This window comes from Somniosus microcephalus, chromosome 6, assembly GCF_052327205.1.
Source record: "Somniosus microcephalus isolate GS21.2 chromosome 6, FLI_Smic_1.0, whole genome shotgun sequence".
NCBI lineage: Eukaryota > Metazoa > Chordata > Chondrichthyes > Squaliformes > Somniosidae > Somniosus > Somniosus microcephalus.
This window is the reverse complement of record NC_140992.1, coordinates 206,045,633-206,064,632: the sequence shown is the minus strand read 5'-3', so window position 1 is coordinate 206,064,632 and position 19,000 is coordinate 206,045,633.

The window sequence follows — 19,000 nt, the reverse complement described above, 5'->3', positions numbered from 1 at the left end:
ACGATGGCGGCCGCGTAAGTTGTGGCGTCTCGGATGATCGAGTAGACTCGGTGGCTCCCCCGTGAGTTCAAGACAAGCCGTTTCACGTCATCTGTAGTGACGGTAGTGCTGGAGGCCTCCAGGAAGGCTTCGAAACAGCTCAGCCAGTGTTCAAAGTTATTGGCTGCATCTGCTGCTTGAGGATCCAGGTCTAAACGTTCCGGCTTCAAGATTTGCTCCATGTCGAAAATTAGTCAATAAAATTGATGCACTATCAACAACATCAAAGACTACGAGTTGAACTTATACGAAGTAGGCTTTTATTGACTAAGAACTGGAGCATGCCTCTGCTAGTGGATCCATCCTAAGAGCTCCCGGGGGAAGGGTGGTGAGTCACCTTTATACCCGGGCTTAGGGGTGGAGCCAGGGGTGGAGACATGCCCGGACTTGTACAAAGTTAACAGTGGTTTACCACACAGACATGTACAGGGTTAACAGTGGTTTACCACATTCCGGAAGGCTGCAGAGTGCCTAATCGGAAGATGAGGTGCTGTTCCTCGAGTTTACGTTGAGCTTCCGTGGAACAATACAAGAGGCCAAGGACGGTGAGGTCCGAGTGGGAATGGAGCGGTGAATTAAAATGACAGGCGACCGGAAGCTCGGGGTCACCCTTACGGACTGAACGTCCGATAGTGTGAACCAGGGGCGTAACAATGAGAACCCTTTATAATATGAATTGGATATGATCCTTGCACGTGCCCTCGTGTACACTTCTCCAATCTTCTGAAAGGTGGACTGATCAACACTTTAGGAAGATGAGGCCAGATGCAAATCATTAAGCTGCTTTATTTTACAGTCAGCAATTGAACATATGGGGTAATCATTATAGCAAATCTCACCTTTAACTTAATTTCAGTCCCTCCTCGTAACCTAAAAATAATAAAACACGCCACACTGTGGGCTAAGTAACACTTTCTTTTGGTCAACCCTTTCACTGACTCAAATCAAGGCTTGCTCTGAGCCTGGGTAAACTAGTGAGGTCAGAATGTCCAACCTGCAGCCCGAGGGCCAAGTATGGACTGAAGCTCTGGCCTTTAAGCTTTCAAAGCCCAGGAAAGTCAATCCTATTTGCAGATTTATCCTGTTTGAAATTTGGAGGTATATGGAAATGACTGTTCTTAGCACTGTTGCCTCACAGGTGGATAATTCCTAAATCCAAACACCAAAATATGTCAGTAACAGCAACTTGAGATATATGAAAATTTATGAAAACTTGGGGCTGGATTTTGCCAATGGGGAGCTTTTGGAGGCGGGACTCCCACTTATCGGGTTTTAGTCCCACCTCCATCGACTTTTGGCCAACCATTGATTGACCTTGTTAAGCCCACCCAGCGTGTTAAGCAGGCCAATTAAGGAGAAGCCGGTTACAGAGAACATCAAAAAATTTTGACAGGTGAATTGTTATCGTCTGACAGCTCTGTAAAGCTGTCAAACACTGACATTCTATGTTGGTTGATGAATCCTTGTATTCAACACTTATCAAACCTCTTTTGTGAGCAGAAATTAGATGGTTGTTGTTATAAATCTCATCATTCATCAAGAAACTACTCGTGAAATAACGCTGGATGGCCAGCTGGTGGCGCCATCCAAGGTGTATAAATACTCGGGCATCGGCCCCAGCTTGCCAGGGACATTTTGTAAGACAAGGAACTAGTGAAGTACAACTAGACCTCCATGTTCTGAAAAGTTGATTAAAGCCTTGCTTTATGCTCAAACTAAGTGCGTAGTGAGTTTTATTACGTCAATTTAATCAACTTGATATCGACTCCATGCTTTGGGTGATTCAGGAACAGTCAGCTACGATTCGAACCGTAGAAGGGAACTCAGACAAGTAATCGATCCATCATGGAGAAACTACTCAGACCCGCCCGTTTCGACCTGGACCCGGATTCACTTACAGCCGCTAAGGTATGGAAACACTGGTATCGTACCTTTAGCAACTTCCTTGAGGAGTGTGGTGAGGATGTTCCTAACAAGTTACGAATGCTTGCTAATTATGTATCCCCTCATGTGTTTGATTATATCGAAGACTGTGTAGACTATGACGCTGCTATCCAAATACTACAGCAGCTATATGTCAGGTCCCCAAATGAAATTTTTGCTCGGCATCTACTGGCCACAACTCGACAACAACCCAGGGAATCACTTGACAAATTCCTTCAGAAACTTCGCAGGCTCAGCAAGGATTGTAATCTTAAAGCTGTTACAGCTGAGCAGTACCAGGAGGAGTTAATTCGTGATTCCTTTATTAATGGGATTGCGTCTCCCTTCATACGTCAGCGTCTGTTGGAGAATAAAACCCTCAAGTTACAGGCTGCCTATGACCAGGCATGTTCTCTGGACTTAGCAAAGAGGAATGCAGACACCTATCTTTCACCACGTTCACGGGCTGCTGCTATCACTTTTAGTGACTCTTTCCATAGGCCTCGGGCGGAAGCCCTCATGGATGACGACTCTGAACCCGGCTGATGACAACCCTACCCTAGAAACCTACACTGATGACGACCCCACCCTAGCAGCATCTTGGCAATCTGGAAGGAAGTGTTTCTTCTGTGGAGTTGCGTTCCATTATAGGAAATTTTGTACTGCTCATAACGCGACCTGCAAGCATTGTAGCAAGAAAGGTCACTTTTCTAAGGTATGCCAGCCAAGAGCCGCTGTTAGTAAGAAAGGCCACTTTTCTAAGGTATACCGGTCGAGAGCTCCTGTTAGTTTTGTAGTTACTATCTATAAAACTGCTCCTCCCCCAAGAGCCACTACTAAGGTTACAGCTGCAATCTATAAAACTGCTCCTCCCCCAAGAACCACTACTAAGGTTACAGCTGTCAAGGGTAAAATTGCCCCTCCTCCCATCACAGCTGTTTTTCCCCAAAGTCTGTCCCATGCAGCCACAAAGGTTTCGGTAAATGGACACATTTTGAGTGCACTAATCGACTCATGCAGCTCTGACAGCTTCGTTAGTGAGTGGGCTGTCAGTAAGTTAAAACTGCGTATTTACCCCTCGGACAGGGAAATTGCAATGGCTCTGACGACACTGACCACCAACTCTTCTGGCTTTTGTCTTGTCGACCTTATTCTCAATGGCCGCACTTATTTCTCCACCCGGCTCGGGGTGCTCAAGAACCTATGCAATGATGTGCTCCTGGGACAGGATTTTCAGAAACAACACAAAAGACTCACTTTCGAATTTGGAGGGTCAAAGCCAGAGCTTACTATTTCCAAAGTACCGCTTTATGCGCTTTTGGCGGCTTCGCTCGATGAGCCCTCCTTGTTTGCCAGTCTTTCCCCCCGATGTAAGCCCATAGTCACTAAATCACGACGTTTCAGCCAAGATGATCGATCCTTTATCGAGACAGAAATCTCTCGCCTTCTAGCTGACGGTATCATTGAGCCATGTTCATCTTCCTGGCGGGCTCAAGTGGTCGTTGTTAAAAATCCACTGAAGCAACACCAGAAACGTCTTTCCATCGATTACTCGCAAACTATTAACCAGTATACCGACCTGGATGCCTACCCACTACCACGCATCGATGACATGGTCAATAACCTTGGCAACTACAAGGTATTTTCAACTTTTGATTTAAAGAGCGCATATCATCAAGTGCCGTTAAAGGACTCTGACAAGAAGTATGCGGCCTTTGAGGCCAATGGTCGGCTTTACCAGTTTTGTTGCCTTCCAGTTGGAGTCACCAATGGGGTGGCCGTCTTTCAACGGGCAATGGATAGCCTAGTCAAACAGGAGAACTTAACGGACACTTTTCCATATCTGGATAATATCACCATTGCTGGTCATGACCAGAAGGAGCACGATGCCAACCTCCAGAAATTTTTTGACGTTCTCCGTCGTCGCAACTTAACCTTAAATGAGTCCAAATCTGTGAAATCAGTACCATCAGTCAACAACCTTGGCTACTGGGTGGGCAACAGTGTCATCAAACCAGATCTGGAGCGACTTCGTCTGCTTCAGGAGCTCCCTCTCCCTATGAATCTCAGCTCTCTTCGTCGGGCACTCGGCATGTTCGCCTATTATGCGAAGTAGATACCCCACTTCTCCGACAAGATCCAGCCCCTGCTTCACGCAAAATCATTTCCATTAGAGGCAACGGTTATTTCAGCTTTCAACCTCCTCAAGCGACAACTGGAAAAAGCCACGCTTCGTTCCATTGATGAAAATCTTCCTTTCATGGTCGAGTGCGATGCATCGGATTTGGCGATCTCTGCTACCTTGAATCAAGGTGGTCGACCCGTTGCATTTCTGTCCAGAACTTTGCAGGGTAGCGAGCTCCATTATCCTCCTGTCGAGAAGGAGGCTACGGCCATCATCGAAGTGGTACGTAAATGGAGTCATTTTCTCGCTCATCGCCATTTCACACTTAGCGCTCCGTGGCCTTTATGCTGGATAACCAGAAACGCACTAAGATCAAGAATAACAAAATACAACTCTGGAGGATGGAATTGGCCGCCTTTGGATACACCATACATTATCGACCCGACAAAGAGAATGTGGCTCCGGATACCCTCACGCGGGCATTCTGCTCTTCTATGTCAACTTCGACTCTGGCGGATCTTCATACTGATTTATGCCATCCTGGCGTTGCACTTTGTGCGATCTAAAATCTCCCATTTTCTACGGAAGATGTGAAAAGAATGTGCTCCTCCTGTAGAATTTGTGCGGAATTAAAACCGCAATTCTTCCGTCCATCGGATGGCTCGCTCATACACTCTATGCAGCCTATGCAGCGACTCAGCATTGACTTTAAAGGGCCATTGCCTTCCTCAATGCGAAACACCTACTTACTGACTATGGTGGACAAATATTCACGCTTTCCCTTTGCTTTCCCCTGTCCCAATATGCTTACTTCCACAGTGATCAAATGCCTTGATCAAGTCTTTTCCCTTTGCGGTACGGCCAATTTCATCCACTCTGATCGGGGTCCCTCCTTCATGTCAAGCGAACTCAAAAGTTATCTCTCCCAACGGGGAATCGTCACAAGTAAAACGACACTGTACCATCCCATCAGTAACGGACAGGTTGAGAGATGCAACGCTATCATTTGGAACACTGTTCATCTTGCGCTGAGGTCACACAACCTACCAGACCAGCAGTGGGAAACTATGCTCCCTGACGTGTAGCATTCCATCAGGTCTCTCCTTTCTACGTCTACCAATGTCACACCTCATGAGCGATTCTTCAGCTTCCAGCGTTGCTCCACCCATGTGACGTCTCTACCATCATGGTTGGCAGTTCCCGGCCCCGTGCTGCTCCGAAGATTCGTCCGATCATCTAAAACCGATCCTCTCATCGACGAGGTAGAACTCACGGATGTCAACCCCACGTACGCGCACGTGTGGTACCCTGATGGCCGGGAGTCCACCGTTTCGCTCCGGGACCTGGCTCCCTGTCTGGCCGGTTCCACGGACCCAACCGATAGAGGGACCCACGGGGATGATCCCGACACTCTGTGCTCTGCCGAAGATGACGCCCTACCTGGGGCATCGGGAGATCTGCCAGCTGCCCCACCGGATCCACTCGGGGAGCCGAGCACTCCCGTGGGATGGCCACCCGAGGCCAGGACGCTGGTCAATCCCCGGCTATCCAACAGGATGAAGCTAGTTCTGCGCCTGTGGGGACCCGCACCTGGAGTCACGATCTCCCCAGCCTCCCTCGGGTTGATCAGAGCAACAGGGGCCCTGTCGATCCACCGGTACGGATCAGGCGGCCCAGGGACCAAGACACGGTCTGGGGAGACGTGCCATCTAGCCATAAACAAAAATCTAAAAGACTGCGGCTATTCATGGTCCGCCTGATCCGCTAAGAGGAAGTCGCCGGACTTCCAAATCTTTTAGGCAGGAAGAATGTTATAAATCTCATCATTCATCAAGAAACTACTCGTGAAATAACGCTGCTGGTGGCACCGTCCAAGGAGTATAAATACTCGGGCGTTGGCCCCAGCTTGCCAGGGACATTTTGTAAGACAAGGAACTAGTGAAGTACAACTAGACCTCCATGTTCTGAAACAAGTTGATTAAAGCCTTGCTTTATGCTTAAACCAAGTGCGTAGTGAGCTTTATTACGTCAGTTGTTACATTGGAGAATGCAGCAGCCATCTGTCATCTCTGCCGGTGAGGTGCGAGACTCTCCGCATCCCCAACGTTTGAAGCCTGCAGGAAGAAACAAAGGTAAGTAAACATTTTCTATCACTTTCCACTTAACTCACATACTTACCTCTCCACACTTTCACCCATCACTTACCTTCACAGCACACCTTTGCACCCCTCCAACCCCTGCAGACCCTCTGCTCGCCTCGCTGACCCTGGCGGGGTTCGCAGCCTTCGGGAAGACCGCACTTGTGTGGGTAAAATGGGGATAATCCCCTTAACAGGCAGTTAAGTGGTTGTAATCCCCTTCCCACCTCCAGGAGACGGGACCCGGCGCGGGTCAGTTACCCACCTCCCGGGAAGATGGCACGGAGGTGGGTTGGAGGCGGGATGGGCACCCATCCCCAGATTCTGCCATTTTCCTGGCAGTCCCGCCTCCAAACCTGCCTCCCCAAGGCTGGCAAGATCACGCCCTTTGACTTTATGTCCCTGAATTTGCATGGGCATTCTCCTGAGCTCCTGCCCAACTTTGGTGGGAGATTGGTGGAACCCATGGAGAAACAGATATATGGCTCCAAGGCTCCAACGCATTGGCCAGGCAAAAGCTTGTACAGTCCTGCATCAGGCCTATTACTTCAGCACTGTGCACAGGACCCATGCTGCTGGCAACAAATTATTTGTTCCTGAATTTACGTAGCTCGACTATGCTGTTAAACAACTCCACAGGCTGTGCTGCCGTTACACCTATTTTAAATGGGCTTGACAGGCCAAAAAGCATGTGCATTGCAAGATCAAGGAATTCCACACTCGACTGTTACCTTACTTGGCATTTAACAAGGAATAAGTAAAGCTTGGATTGTTGTTTTGTATGACGGGAAAAGCTTATAATGGGATGTCTAGTTTGGCTATCCATTCAATGGCCTCCTGAGATGCTGAGTGGAGAAATGAGGTGCCTTCCGCAACAGATCTTAGTGGGCAGGTTGGTGTGATGTGTTCCATGGTCTGGGACTCATAACCACAGTCGCACTTCGGGTCGTCCCTCATCTTCCACTTGTGGAGCAGGTGGCTGCATCGGCCTGTGCGGATTCGGTTGAACGCTGTCCACTGTCAACCTACACATGGTCTCCCTCTGTGTGCTAGTTCACCGAGAACTTGCCAGCTAATGTCATCAAGAAGATGACTGAACGCCCGAAAACGGCCTCCCAGTCTGAAAAGCATGAAAGCTTGGATTGGGCATTAGTAACAATGGCAGCATCTGTGGCAGGGGAGGAATTTTGTGTGACGTTAATACTAAAATTAGCATCAATGTGTCTACCTGATATTCACGTTTGGTAATGCAGATTTTGACCATGTGCTAATGACCAGAGGAATTTCTAAGGCTAAATAAGCTGTAACCTGTGAATACGTGTAAATATGTAATTATCTGCAAGAGACCAAACTAAGCAAGTTGTGTTGATCTGGTTGTGAATGCAATGATTTCCATTGTTTTGAATATCATCATGCTACCCATTTACTGTAGTTCACGAGGTCTATGCAGCATTTATGCTAACTGGAAATAGAAGGAATAGATTTTAAAAACAGGCAAGAATATTTCACGATAGCAAAATACTGCGGATGCTGGAAATCCGAAATAACAACAGAAAACGCTGGAAAAACTCAGCAGGACAGGCAACATCCGTGGAGAGAGAAACAGAGTTAACGTTTCAGGTCGAAATACTTCTTCAGAACTGAGAAAAAAGCAGGAAATGACACAGATTAAAAGGCCAGTTTGGGGGCTGGGAAATGGGGGAGAGGATGAAAGAACAAAAGGGAAGGTCTGGGAGGTGAAGAGACATTAAGAAATGTTCAAGATGAGATGAGATGGTAATAGGGCAGGTAAAGAGACAAAAGATGGCTCTAGATGAAGTGTGAAATGCGCTGGCAGAATGAGAGACAGCTGCCATGTGGGAGAGAAAAAAAGGAAAGAATATTTCTCATCTGGTTACACAAAACCTGGAAGTATTATTGAATGAGGGAGTTACACTCCAGCAAGCAGAGTTTATACTTCCCAGTTTCAAATGTAAAGATATACGAACATACGAATTAGGAGCAGGAGTAGGCCACTCAGCCCTTCGAGCCTGCTCCGCCATTCAATAAGATCATGGCTGATCCGATTACTCCACATTCCCACCTACCCCCGATAACTTTTCACCCCCTTGCTTATCAAGAATCTATCTACCTCTGCCTTAAAAATATTCAAAGACTCTGCTTCCACCGCCCTCTGAGGAAGAGTTCCAAAGACTCACGACCCCCTGTGAGAAAAAATTTCCCCTCATCTCTGTCTTAAATGGCCGACCCCTTATTTTTAAACAGTGACCCCTAGTTCTAGAGTCTCCCACAAGAAGAAACATTCTCTCCACATCCACCTTGTCCAGACTCCTCAGGATCTTATATGTTTCAATCAAGTCACCTCTTACTCTTCTAAACTCCAGCGGATACAAGCCTAGCTTGTCCAACCTTTCCTCATAAGATAACTCGCCCATTCCAGGTATTAGTCTAGTAAACCTTCTCTGAACTGCTTCCAATGCATTTACATCCTTCCTTAAATAAGGAGACCAATACTGTACACAGTACTCCAGATGTGGTCTCACCAATGCCCTGTATAACTGAAGCATAACCTCCCTATTTTGCATTCAATTCCCCTCGCAATAAACAATAACATTCTACAGTATTAGCTTTCCTAATTACAGTACTTGCTGTACCTGCATAGTAACCTGGAATATAAAGGGACATATTTTTCTCTATCTGCAAAGAGAAAGGCAAGTGGCAGTCTAGGCAGGATTTCCCTCTGCCTTTCTGCTGCTTTAACCCTTTCCACTTGAGCTGGCTGTACAATCTCCTGGGACACCCAGCACTCTGGAATCTACCTATTTACACTGCGGGGTGCCTTTCAGTGCACCAATGGCAACAGAGAATCAAAAGCAAAACACTGCGGATGCTGGAAATCTGAAATAAAAGCAGAACATGATGGAAAGACTCAGCAGGTCAGGCAGCATCTGTGGAGAGAGAGAGACAGAGTTAACGTTTCAGGTTGATGACCTTTCGTCAGAACTGGAAAAAGTTAGAGATGTAATAGATTTTAAGCAAGCGCAGGGGCAGGGAAAGCAACAGAGAGACAACTGCTTATGCAGCAGCTTACATATGGGCAGCTGTTAAAATGTTACAATGATGGCTTTTACTTTGTTACCACTGTCTTTCCCCTTTATCTGGTTTCTGCACATTGCTGACCACTCAACCTTCCAATGATCAGAAAAATGGCAGATTGTGCCACCATGGGGACCATGGCATGGAAGTAGGCATGACACCTGATTTATATTGTTGCGCAGCGGCCAAAGCCAGAGTTACAACTAGCAGCAGCCCTGTAATACAACAGAGAGAGAAATTGTCCTGCGGAAGCGCAGGAACGTCTCTTTCAAAGAATCCCGCATTAGGTCCATGAATAAACTATTGACTGACTGATATCTAGCCATCAGTCTAGGAGAGATCTAAAGAACACCGTTCACACATGGATAAGTGGCACAGGAGCCTGAAAACTACAGTGCTAAAAGTTCTGTTTGCTTCCTTCTGATTCCTATTATGTCCGTGTATCTTAATGTTGTGTCCTTCAATAATTAGACAACAGGCTGCAGGGAACGATCAACAGGTGTTTACTGAATGAGGGTTCAAACTGCAACTGACTGTACAGATCACTACTCAGGGTTTATATACAGGTGTGGTCACTGCCGGTACTACAGGATACAGGAGCTGTAAAAAGTAGTTCTCCCCCTTAAAGGTACATACATTACAATTCCTCCCCTTTTAGATTAACAGTACCATAACACTCATTTAACAATTAAATATCAACCTAATTACAATTAACACTTTTAACATGCAACATTAACTGAAAATAGTCTATTTCTAAATTCAGTCTTTGGGGAGGCCTCCTGATTCTTTCTGGATAACACCTTTCCCGAGTGTCTCGCTCTTGGTGCGGAGGTGATTCTAACACCCTGTCGTCAGTTGATTCATCAGCTTCCAATGCTATTGTTTCTGAGGTAGATGCGACCTGTACGTCGGGTTCCTCACCAGGTACGTATGGCCGAGACATGGGGTTGACTCGTTCCTGTGACTCTAGGATCTGGTCAGCATGGCGTCTCACAATGTTCTCCCCAACATCCACTGTGTACATTAGTGGCCCCTGCCGTGTGCATATCGTTCCTGGTTGCCATTTCTCTCTTCGGTAGTTGCGGGCCAAGACTGGTTGCCCTACATTGAAGCTCCTTGTCGGCTTCTCATTGATGTGCTGGAATTGCTTACTCGCAACATCTTTTCGTACATTTGGTCTGAGCAAATCCAGACGAGATCTCAACCTTCGGTTAAAGAACATCATGGCCGGGGCCTGGTTGGTGACTGCATGTGTCGCATTTCTGTAGGCTAACAGGAAATTGTCCACCTTATGCTGCAGTGGAATGTCGTCATCGCACATGGCCTTTACTGCTTTTTTAAAGGTTTGTACGAACCTCTCAGCCAATCCATTTGTGGCTGGATGATACGGGGCGGATGTGTAATGCCTTACCCCATTCCTTTTCATAAATCTTCGAAACTCTTCGGACACAAACTGTGGTCCGTTATCAGAGAAAATCTGCTCTGGCAAGCTGTTCCTGGCAAATATGGTCCGTAGGACTGCAATAGTTTTCTCCGTGGTGGTGGAGGACATTTTGATCACCTCAGGCCATTTCGAGTGCGCATCCACGGCTATTAAAAACATTGAGTCCATGAATGGACCAGCAAAATCAATATGCACCCGTTGCCATGGAGATGAGGGCCACTCCCATGGGTGTAGAGGGGCATGTGGTGGTGCATTTTGGACCTCCTGGCATCCTGAGCAGCACTTTGTCAGGTCCTCGATTTGCTGATCGATCCCCGGCCACCACACATAAGCCCTAGAAAGGCTTTTCATTTTCACCCCTCCCAGATGACCTTCGTGAAGCTAATTGAGCACTCTCTCCCTTAACTTGGGTGGAATTACCACTCGGGATCCACACATCAAGGTCCCCTGACATACTGACAGCTGTTCTCTTCTGGATGAGAATGCTGGCAACAGTGAGTCGCCATGTGCTGGCCATCCCTTCACCGTCAAATCATATACCCGAGACAGTGTCGGGTCATTTCGGGTCTCCATCTCTATACCAGCATTAGTTACTGGCAAGCATTCAATTATAGTCGAATGAAATATTTCGACAGGATCCACTGCTGGTGCTTCCTCCGCAGTAGGCAGTGGCAGGCGTGATAGCCCATCAGCGTTTCCATGCTGTTTCGTGCCCTTATACTCAATTTCATATTGGTGCGCCCCTAGAAAAAGGGATCATCATTGTAGCCGTTGCGCAGTCATCACCGGAACGCCCTTCTTTGGATTAAAGATGGAGACAAGTGGTTGGTGGTCAGTCAGCAAGGTGAACTTCTGCCCTTGCAGATAGTGATTGAACTTTTTCACTCCCCACACTAGGTTGAGGGCTTCCCTGTCAATCTGGGCGTAGTTACGCTCGGCTGAGGTTAGTGACCGAGACGCAAAGGCTACTGGCCTCTCCGAGCCGTCCGGGAATTTGTGCAACAGCACCGCTCCAATGCCATAGGGTGATGCATCACACGCCAACCGAATTGGTAGTGCTGGGTTGAAATGAGCCAACACCTCTTTTGATGTGATCAATGCTTTGCTCTTCTGGAAAGCTCGTTTACATTCGTCACTCCACTTCCATGGTACCCCCGTTTGCAGTAGGGTGTTCAGTGGGTGTAGTACGGTAGACAAATTTGGCAAGAACTTATGGTAGTAGTTCACCAGCCCGAGGAACGACCTCAGTTGTGACACATTTTCCGGTGCTGGAGCCTTGACTACTGCCTCAATCTTTTCAGGGGACTTATGTAACCCCTCTTTATCAATAACGTGGCCACAATACGAGATCTGCTTCTGGAAAAACTCGCATTTGTGGCGATTAGCTCGGAGCCCATATTCCTTCAATCTAGTGAGCACCTGCTCCAGGTTGGCGAGATGATCACTGTCATTTTCGCCCGTGACCAGGATGTCGTCCAAATAACACTGGGTCCCTGGAATCCCTTGCAGGACTTGTTCCATTGCCTTGTGCCAAATAGCCGGAGCTGATGCTACCCCGAACACCAGCCGGTTGTATTGGTAGAGACCTTTATGAGTGTTGATCATGAGGTACTGTTTTGAGGCTTCTTCTACCTCCATTTGCAGGTACGCCTGGGCCAGATCAATCTTAGTGAAGCTTTTCCCACCAGATAGATGGGCGAAAATATCTTCAATCCGCGGAAGCGGATATTGTACAGTGTGAAGGACTGGGTTCACTGTCACCTTAAAGTCTCCACAGATGCGAACCTTCTTTGGTTCCCCAGGCGTATTACTCAACGACCTCTTCATTACAGGAACGATGGGTGTAGCCCACTCGCTCCAGTCCACTTTGGACAGTACTCCTGAATGTTCCAAACCTTCCAGCTCTGCTTCGACGGCTGGGCGGATCGCATAAGGTACCGGTCTGGCCTTAAAAAACTTTGGGCTTGCATTTTCCTCTATTTTGATCGTCGCTGTTATGCCTTTTAGTGTTCCGAGTCCCTGCTGGAACACTTCTTGTGCGTCAGTTAGCATTTTTGACAGTCGTCCAGGTGTGACGTCGTCATCCTTTTTGGCATCTACAGTCAGTGCTTGTATGGAATGCCAATCTAGCTGTATCTTCCGGATCCATTCACGTCCTAGTAGTGGTGGTCCTCCATCTGGCAATACATATAGGTCCATTTCTGGTGTTTCCTTGCCGTTATATATAACGTTCACCCTTATTTTTCCTTTGGGGTAGACTTTTTGCCCTGTGTACGTCTTCAAGACAATCTTTGTATCTCTCAAGGGTATATGTGAGAATAGCCGCTTGTAGTCCCTTCGGTTTATGACTGTTAGGGCTGATCCTGTGCCCAATTCCATTTTCACTTGGACTCCTGCTATCTTGAGCGTGACCCAGATAGTTTGGTGATCCTCCATTTTGATCACATTATGTAGTTTCAGACAACCCAGCTCCTTGCTTCCAGAGTCTGTATCGCTCTTCTGTTTGTCTGAACTACTCTCCGTCACCTTATGTACCTTCTTGTACTTCTCCTGTGGAGATTTCTTGCTGCTGGTTTTCTTTCCCAACCTGCAGACTCTTGCTATGTGTCCTACTTTTCCAGTCTGCACACTTTGTCCTTGAACCAGCAATCATTATGGTCGTGTGTTGTTCTGCCGCAGCGATAGCACTTCACTGTTCCGTATAACATTTCATTTGTGCCATATTCTTGTGGTCTCCGTTGTGTCTCTGCAGCGCCCCGTGCTGCTGCTTCGTGTGATACTGCAATGCTGAAAGCCTTGTCCAGCGTAAGATCCTTTTCTGATAGAAGCCGTTTCTGGGTTCCTTCACTTTGAAGCCCACACACAAACTTGTCCCTTAAAGTATCTGCTAGTCCCGTTCCAAACTGGCAGTGTTTCAATAGCTTGCACAGTTCCGTTAAATACTCAGCATTACTTTCATCTTTATGCTGGTTCCTTTTGTGAAACTTAAATCTTTCTGCTATCAGCAGCGGTGTGGGGTTTAAGTGGTCCTGTAGGATTGACACTATGTTTTCAAAATCCTTTTCTACTGGCTTCTCTGGGGTTACTAGGTTTCGTGGTAAGCCATACATTTTTGCACCCATTGAATTCAACAATACCAGCGCTTTCTTGTCATCTGGCACTTCATTCGCCTTGCAGTATACTTCTATGCGTTCGACATATGTCGTCCAATCTTCAACTTCATTGTTGAACACTGTGATACTGCCACTCTTCGGCATTTTTGGGTGAGGTTAGACTGGCTTAAAATGGCGTCTCCCACGCTTTCCTTTCTTCCCCGCTGCGGCTTAAAATGGCGTCTCCCGCGCTTTCCTTTTTTCCCCGCTGCGGCTTAAAATGGCGTCTCCCGCGCTGCTGCCAACGCCACTCTCGGCGGTCCTCGTGGCAAATGCCGACGCCCTGTGGGTTTCGTGCGCTGCTCCTGCGCTGCTGCCAATGCCGCTCTCTGCGGTCCTCGTGGCAATGGCAGCGCCTCGCATTTTCCTGTGCGCCTCTCTCCCACGTTGACGCTGCTCGGCCCTTGAACACCGGCTGCGCTCTGCTCTCTCTCGTCTCTCTCCCCGTTGACGCCGCTCGGCCCTGAACACCGGCTGCGCCCTGTGCGCTCTGCCCTCTCTCTCTCCCCCGTCGACGCTGCTGGGCCTTTTTCTGTGCCGCTCGGTCGGCTCTAGCCGCCGCTGTCTGGGAAGGGTCTGCGCAGTACCTGTTGCCAGCCCGTTTCGCTGGACCACCGTGACTGGAAAGCCAAGCCTGGCTCTCGACAGCCTCCCCTGCGATGCTCAAATCTCCGCTGGATGACTGGGCGGTTGCCCACGGTCAACGCCCGTGCTTCTGGACTCGACCTCCTTCCACTGTTCTCCAGGAGCGAATCCCTGGGAGGTGATGCAGAGTTGCAGGTAGGTTCGAATCTGCTCGTCGCCAATGTTATGTCCGTGTATCTTAATGTTGTGTCCTTCAATAATTAGACAACAGACTGCAGGGAACGATCAACAGGTGTTTACTGAATGAGGGTTCAAACTGCAACTGACTGTACATATCACTACTCAAGGTTTATATATAGGTGTGGTCACTGCCGGTACTACAGGATACAGGAGATGTTAAAAGTAGTTCTCCCCCTTAAAGGTACATACATTACAATTCCAACTATGAGCTCACTGACACCGCTCACTGAAAACTACTGTGTACTGGTATCAGTTGGCAGCAGTGACAATGAATTTCTTTCACATAATTTACGTGCCAGCCTCGGCTCAAGTGGCAGCACTCTTGCCTCTGAGTCAGAAGGTTGTGGGTTCACTCCAGAAACTTGAGCACATAATGTGAATATTGGATTTATTACCAGGAGGAAAAGTTCTAATTTGCAAACCCGCAAACATTTATATCTGTCCCTGTTGGTTTCAGATTTTTGTGTAGAATAGATATTAAGGTAGCCATCTTATAGAGTCATAGAGTTATACAGCACAGAAAGAGGTCCTTCGGCCCATCGTGTCCGCGCCGGCCATCAAGCCCTGTCTATTCAAATCCCATTTTCCAGCACTTGGTCCGTAGCCTTGTATGCTATGGCATTTCAAGTGCTCATCTAAATGCTTCTTGAATGTTGTGAGGGTTCCTGCCTCTACCACCCTTTCAGGCAGTGGGTTCCAGATTCCAACCACCCTCTGGGTGAAAAAGTTTTTCCTCAAATCCCCTCTAAACCTCCTGCCTCTTACCTTGAAACTATGCCCCATGGTTATTGACCCCTCTACTTAGGGGAAAAGTTCCTTTCTATCTACCCTATCTATGCCCCTCATAATTTTGTACACCTCAATCAGGTCCCCCCTCAGTCTTCTCTGCTCTAAGGAAAACAACCCCAGCCTGTTCAGTCTCTCTTCATAGCTGAAGTGCTCCAGTCCAGGTAACATCCTGGTGAATCTCCTCTGCACCCTCTCCAATGCAATCACATCCCTCCTATAGTGTGGCGACCAGGACTGCACACAGTATTCCAGCTGTGGCCTAACTAGGGTTTTGTAAAGCTCCATCATAACCTCCCTGCTCTTATATTCTATGCCTCGGCTAATGAAGGTCAGTATCCCATATGCTTTTTTAACCACCTTATCTAGCTGTCCTGCTGCCTTCAGGGATCTATGTACATGCACACCAAGGTCCCTCTGATCCTCTGTTCTTCATAGAAACATAGAAGATAGGAGCAGGAGTAGGCCATTCGGCCCTTCGAGCCTGCTCCGCCATTCAATGAGATCATGGCTGATCATCCAAATTCAGTACCCTGTCCCTGACTTCTCCCCATATCCCTTGATCCCTTTAGCCTCAAGAAATATATCCAAATCTTTCTTGAATATACTTAATGAACTGGCCTCCACCACCTTCTGTGGCAGAGAATTCCACAGGTTCACCACTGTCTGGGTGAAGAAATTCCTCCTCATTTCAGTCCTAAATGGCTTACCCCTTATCCTTAGACTATGACCCCTGGTTCTGGACTCCCCAGCCATCAGAAACATCCTTCCTGCATCTAGTCTGTCCAGACCTGACAGAATTTTATAGGTTTTGATGAGATCCCCTCTCAATCTTCTAAACTCCAGTGAGTATAAGCCCAATTGACACAATCTCTCCTCATACGTCATTCCTGCCATCCCAGGTATCAGCCTGGTGAATCTTCGCTGTACTCCCTCCATGGCAAGAACATCCTTCCTCAGGTAAGGAGACCAAAACTGCACACAATACTCAAGGTGTGGTCTCACCAAGGCCCTGTACAACTGTAGCAAGACATCCTTGTTCCTGTACTCGAACCCTCTTGCTACGAAGGCCAACATACCATTTGTCGTCTTAACCGCCTGCTGCACCTGCATGCTTACCTTCAGCGACTGGTGCACAAGCACACCCAGGTCTCTTTGCACTTCCCCTTCTCCCAATCTATTGCCATTCAAATAGTAATCTGCCTTCCTGTTTTTGCCACCAAAGTGGATAACCTCACATTTATTCACATTATAGTGCATTTGCCATGTTTCTGCCCAATCACCCAACCTGTCCAAATTGTACTGGAGTTTCACGGCATCCTCCTCACAGCTTACCCTCCCACCCAGCTTTGTGTCATCTGCAAATTTGGAGATATTACATCCAATTCCCTCGTCCAGATCATTAATATATATTGTGAACAGCTGGGGTCCTAGGAATGATCCTTGCGGTACCCCACTAGTCACTGCCTGCCACTCGGAAAACGACCCGTTTATTTCAACTCTTTGCTTTCTGTCCGCCAACCAGTTCTCTATCCAAGTCAATACCTTGCCCCCAATCCCATGTGCCTTAATTTTGCACGCTAATCTCTTATGTGGGACCTTATCGAAAGCCTTCTGAAAGTCCAAATACACCACATCCACTGGTTCTCCCTTATCTATTTTACTAGTTACATCCTCAAAAAATTCCAGTAGATTAGTCAAGCATGATTTACCTTTTGTAAATCCATGTTGACTTTGTCCGATCCTGTCACTGCTTTCCAAGTGCTCTGCTATTACATCTTTTATAATAGGCTCTAGCATTTTCCCCACTACCGATGTCAGGTTTACCGGTCTATAATTCCCCGCTCTTTCTCTACCGCCTTTTTTGAATAGTGGGGTAACATTAGCTACCCTCCAATCCATGGGTACCGTTCCAGAGTCTATCGAGTTCTGGAAGATGACCAGCAATGCATCTACTATCTCTAGGGCCACTTCCTTAAGTACCCTGGGATGTAGACCATCAGGCCCTGGGGATTTATCGGCCTTCAGTCCCATCAATTTTCCTAACACCATTTCCCTACAAATACTGATTTCTTTCAGTTCCTCCCTTTCATCAGACCCTATGTTCCCCGGCATCTCTGGAAGGTTATTTGTGTCCTCCTTTGTGAAAACAGAACCAAAGTATGTATTTAGTTGGTCTGCCATTTCCTTGTTTCCCATTATAAATTCCCCTGATTCTGACTGTAAGGGACCTACGCTTGACTTCACCAATCTTTTTCTCTTCACATATCTATAAAAGCTTTTACAGTCAGTTTTTATGTTCCCTGATAGCTTACTCTCATATTCTATTTTCCCTTTCTTAATTAATCCCTTTGTCCTCCTTTGTTGACTCCTAAACTGCTCCCAATCCTCAGGATTATTGCTTTTTCTAGCCAATTTATATGTCCTCTCCTTGGATCTTATGCTATCCCTAATTTCCCTTGTTAGCCACGGTTGAGTCACCTTTTTTGTTTTATTTTTATGCCAAACTGGGATGAACAAATTCTGTAGCTCATCCATTCGGTCTTTGAATGTTTGCCATTGCCTATCCACCGTCAACCCTTTGAGTGCCATTCCCCAATCAATCCTACCCAACTCGCTCCTCAGACCATCGTAGTTTCCTTTATTTAAATTGAGGACCCTTGTCTCTGAGTCAACTACTTCATTCTCCATCTTAATGAAGAATTCGATCATATTATGATCGCTCTGACCGAAGGGGCCTCGTACAGCAAGATTGCTAATTAATCCTTTCTCGTTACATAATACCCAGTCTAAGATGGCCTGATCTCTGGTTGGTTCCTCGACATATTGGTCCAGGAACCCATCCCGTAAACACTCCAGGGATTCTCCTCCACAGTATTGTTACTAATTTGGTTCCTACCATTCGTTGTGTATTCCCTTGTCTTGTTAGTCCTCCCAAAATGCATCACCTCACACTTTTCAGGGTTAAACTCCATTTGCCACTGTTCTGCCCATCTAACCATCCCGTCTATATCATCCTGTAGCCTGAGGTTTCCTTCCTCGCTATTTACCACTCCACCAATTTTCGTGTCATCTGCGAACTTACTGATCATACCTCCTACATTCATATCTAAATCATTAATGTACACTACAAACAGCAAATGACCCAGCACCGATCCCTGCGGTACACCACTGGACACAGGCTTCCAGTTACAAAAACAACCTTTGACCATCACCCTCTGCCCCCTGCCACTAAGCCAATTTTGGATCCAATGGGCCAAATTGCCCTGGATCCCGGCATGCTACTGACCTGAACTGGTTCAGTTATACTACAAAAGGCCCCAGAGGCTCAGGTAGGCCTCAGTGCGGCATCGGCAGCGGCGGCAGGCGGAGCAGAGCGGCAGAGCGACTACAAAAGGCCCCAGAGGCTCAGGTAGGCCTCAGTGCGGCATCGTCAGCAGCGGCAGGCGGAGCAGAGTGGCAGAGCAACTAC